The sequence below is a fragment of the Salvia splendens genome, chromosome 11, assembly GCF_004379255.2.
Source record: "Salvia splendens isolate huo1 chromosome 11, SspV2, whole genome shotgun sequence".
NCBI classification, from domain to species: domain Eukaryota; kingdom Viridiplantae; phylum Streptophyta; class Magnoliopsida; order Lamiales; family Lamiaceae; genus Salvia; species Salvia splendens.
In genome coordinates this window covers 24,761,129-24,766,203 of record NC_056042.1, presented here as the reverse complement: position 1 = coordinate 24,766,203, position 5,075 = coordinate 24,761,129, and positions in this window count along the sequence as shown.

Sequence of the window (5,075 nt, the reverse complement as noted above, 5' to 3'; positions counted from 1 at the left end):
TACATCACTTAAGCATTCTAGTGGGCATTCTAGGAGCATTGTCTAGCTCGGTTCTCGCCTCCAATTCAAGTTCGCCGGAGCTTACGAGTTTGAGGTGTTTCAACTCGATAGGAGGAAAGTCGTTTCATCTTTGGGGACATTACGCCAATCCGTGAGCACTAGCCGGGGCGTATTTCGTCTTGCGGAGAGAGGGATACCTCGACTCGACTTGAAGAATACTATAGTTTGCATCTCTTTACTTTCGTTGTAATTTTTATTATTATATTTACCTTCCAGTTTTGTTCTTTTGTAATAGCAAGAGTTTTCCCGTGTAAAGGCTACAATATTTCCAACACTTTCATCAATGTCGTGGGCTGTCCCTGCAGATGTCTCTCTCTCGACCTCTCTTGCCAGCTATCTTGACAGTGAGTTTCTCTTTTTTCTTTAATTTGTCAGAAAAATAAATTTAATTGGGAATTTGATGGTTTGAATGTAGTGTGATGCATAGGTTTATAGTGTTTTAATTAGAGTGAACTTGTGGGACTTGTTAAAATCTGAATTTGGATGTATTTTGAATTGGTTGAGCTCTTGTATTGCTGTTTTGCAATGGAATTGTTGAGAAGATTATTTAAAGGAATTACTATTCTACTATGAATTTTTAGTTGTAAATAGTGCGTGAAATCTTGGAAGATATATATGAGATTGATTTGCATCAATGTAGTTTATTTATGATTAAAAGGTGGTAGATTTTGTATGTAATTACAGTGGCATTATTTTCCATACATGAAGAGGTAATTGGTTGTTAAAAATTGTTACGATTAAATGCTGTCAACGACGGTTTCTTGGGTAATTTGGCCCGTGTGTGTGTGTTGAACGCAGATGACATTTAGCGGACTTAGAGCATCCACAATGGTCTAGGACCTCCCATAGCCCTCACATAGTCTTCTCACTGCCACGTCATCCAGCACTAAAATCCTCCTGCCACATCATCTGGACATGCAACTGGACATCAAATAGCCCTCACATAGCATATCCACATCACTAATAACAATTATATAAATTTAATTTACAATTGTAGCAACATACGGAATTTAATTTACGAGATAAATACAGGAAAATTGAATAATACTATTAAAATTTCAAAAAGTACAATAATTTTAAAAAAATACATTTAAAAAAATTACATAAATTTAAATAAAAACTAATGCATTCCAATCCTCCGCACCCACAACTCTTCAATTAAATCCTTTTGGAGTCGAATATGAGCCTCCGTCTGACACGTGTCGGCATGAACTTGGAGGAGGGCTTCTTCATCGTGAGGTACCCCACCTCGTACGTTGGCGGCGGCGACGCCGTGGCTTGGACCGGCTTCATCATCGTCATTGGCCCAATCAGTCAGTTGTACACCTTCATCTTCGACAATCATGTTGTGCATGATAATACAAGCGTACATTATATCAGCAATGCAGTCGACATGCCACAAACGCGTTGGTCCCTTAATTGCAGCCCATCGCGCCTGAAGCACACCAAATGCGCGCTCCAAGTCCTTTCGCGCCGACTCCTGCCGCGTCGCAAAGTAGGCCTTCTTCGCATCTGATGCGCACCGGATCGTCTTCACAAAGACAGGCCACCTAGGGTATATCCCATCCGCCAAGTAGTAGCCCATATTATGCTGGTTGCCGTCGGCGACAAAACTGATGGTCGGACCGACGCCCTGGCACTGCTCGTTGAAAAGGGGTGACGAGTTGAGGACGTTTAGGTCGTTGTTCGAACCGGCTATCCCAAAATACGCATGCCAAATCCACAGCCGTTAATCAGCAATGGCCTCGAGGATCATCGTGGGATTCTTTCCCTTGTAGCCGGTCGTGTAGAACCCCTTCCAGGCAGCGGGACAGTTCTTCCACTCCCAATGCATACAATCTATGCTGCCTAACATTCCCGGGAACCCATGCTGTTCCCCGTGCATCCGCAGCAGATCCTGGCAATCTTCGGGGGTAAGCTTTCGGAGATACTCATCACCGAATACTTCAATCACGCCCTGACAGAAATACTTCATACATTCAATGGCAGTCGTCTCACCGATGTGGAGGTATTCGTCCCACATGTCTGCCGAAGTGCGTAGGCCAACTGCCTGATTGTCGCAGTGCACTTTTGAATAGGGGTATGGCCGGGTTTGCCAGCCGCATCGTGCCTGAAGCGGAAATATAGATATCGCTGCTCCAAACCGTTAACAATACGCATAAACAAGTCCCGCCTCATCCTAAAACGACGCCTGAAATGGTTGCCGTTAAAACGCGGCTCCTCTGCGAAGTAATCTGTGAACAGGCGCTGATGTGCAGCTACATGATCACGATCAACCATTTGTCGACGGCGGACAACTGGTCGTGGGCGAGGTACCGGCGGCTGGATATAACTCTGCATCCATCGATCAACCTCACGATTCGTATAGGCATCTAGCTCTTCGTTCAGCATACGCTCGTACTTATCAGCATCCCCATCACTACCACCACTACCACCGGCATTACTCATTTCTTAAATTGATCTTGTACAGAAAGAAAGATAGAGAGAGTACTCGTTAAAACAAGTGGTGCAAATGAAAATGACGTCCAAAGTGCGTATATATAGTGTTTTCGAAAAGAAAAAAAATTTAATTCTGACGCCGGTCTGACGCCGATCCGTGGCCTACAATGGCGCCGTGAGGATCGGCGTTAGAACCGGCGTCACCACACGAATCGGCATGGGTACGCCGAAATTGACGCCGATTTCGCCGACGCCGGTCGCAATTGTTCAGCGTCAGAACCGGCGTCGGCAAAAAATCGGCGTCGCGGTTTTGACGCCTCCATTCCTGATGCTCTTACGACTACTTCTTTATTAGAAATGAAACTTCCGTCCAAACAAAGCCATCTTTTTTATAATTAATCTTATCACCAAAATATCTTGATTCAATACTAATTTTTATCTTAGTCTTAATTTATCAGATACAATATTTCAGTATTATTTTATTTTTTGAATTGAACAAACTCTTAGGATCATATACAAATATTGTCCGATATTGAATATTAACATGTTAAACAGTCTGATGTAATTTTTATCGAATGGTTTAAAATTTTAATTTATATATGGATGACAATAATGCTTTGTTAGTTCGATATATAGAATTAGTCATACAGAATCAGAGCCTCCAATTTCAAATCCAATGTTTAATAGCATAAAATATTTAGAATTGAATTATAATTCCAATTGAATTCCATATCAAAAGTAGATAATTAGTTTCAAATAGTCATTACTCCCCATGTCCCTCACTATGTGAGACATTTCTTTTTTGGCACGAGATTTAAGACAATGCGGTTTTGTTAGTTAAATGGAGATAATAAAGTAGCAAGATGGATAAAAAAAGTAGAGAAGAAAAAGTAAGAAATACAATGTCAAAAAAACGAAATGACTCACTTAATTATTGGGACGCCCACGTCCCAAAAAGAAATATACATCACTTAACAGTGAATAAACGTAGTATTAAATTGGATACCTTCACACTGCAAACACACACAGACCAAACATAAATTCAACTTCTTATCCATTTTCATTTTATCAAAAAAAAAAATTGAAATTGAATTGTAATTTAATTCCAAATTCACGGTCCACCAATGGATTCGCGACAAAACTATGAAATGATAGTTGATTGTTCAAATATGAGAATACCTTCGAAACATATACCGAATAATATATTCTTGTTTTAAATGCATGGTTTTAAGTTATGCTGCCATTGTGGCAATCTTAATAGCTTAATTTTCCACCAGAAATAGTAGTACTAATTAAATTTTATTTATGTATACAAAATATTATGCATATATTTGATACATAAGAATTTTGTTTTTGGCCCAAAATCAATTGAAACCATTTCTTCGTTCAATGCTAATTAATTTTAAATCTTCACAAACTTGGTCCCATATTATAGCAACTTTTAGCATTAAAACTAGACAAAGGTGATTTTCGGTTTCTTAGATAAAAAATAATAGCAATATATAATTTAGGATTAAGTTGTGAAACTATTTAATAAAAAGAGGTTTGGCTATGACTAATTATCACATGGTTATCCATCTAGAATAAAGTCATGATATTAATATTATGAACCAAAAACAATCTAAATCAATCCAAATTCAAACTTTCGTACGAAAGTGATTTATTAATACCACAGATTTAGACTAGCAACAGACACTAATTAATCGAATGTAAATGTTAATTTCTAATAGTCATCTATTATGCATTATTGAAATTGTTTAGGGAGGTTGACTTGATTATATACTACTACGATGATATTGTTTAATTTCTATGACTAATTAAGTTCTAAGATTATTTTGTTAGAAAGGATAACTATAATTTATTATTATATGATTATCCATATAAGATTAAGTTGTAAGATTCAATTTCGTGAATCGGACTTAATACATATTTAATTATGAAATATAATTTTATAAATCTAAAAAACCCCCTATATGTGTAATATTGATAATGTCTTCACATGCTTATTTTACGAGTATTTAGGAGAAAAAATAAATTTTCGTGTCCAATAATACCCCTCGATATAAATGATTCTCAATAAAGAATTTTAAAATCAATTGTATCAAGAATTTTAAAATTAATTGTATCTTATGTGTATAATGACGTAGATAACAATATGAAGTGTTTGATTGTAACAGTTTCAGTTATTATAACTCATTATTATAAATTTATTTTTTATTTTTAGAAGTGACTATAACTTATTATTATATGATTATGTAATTATAATAATTATGTAATATAAATTCAGTTATAAGATTTCGAGTTTTGAGATTCAAAATCACATAAACCAAAAGGACTATAAGGTAGTGATTGGTTTCCTATATAAATAATATCAAGATATAATTTAAGATTGAGTTGTAAAATAATTTTAGTTATAAGGGGTTAGGTATGACTAATTATCTCTTGATTATCCATCTAAGATTTAATTATGGGGGTTGTAATCAATTGCTAACTGCTCCCTCTGTTCGCGAATAAGAGTCTCGTTTTTCTATTTTAGTCCGTCCGCGAATAGGAGTCTTAGTTCATAATTACCATAA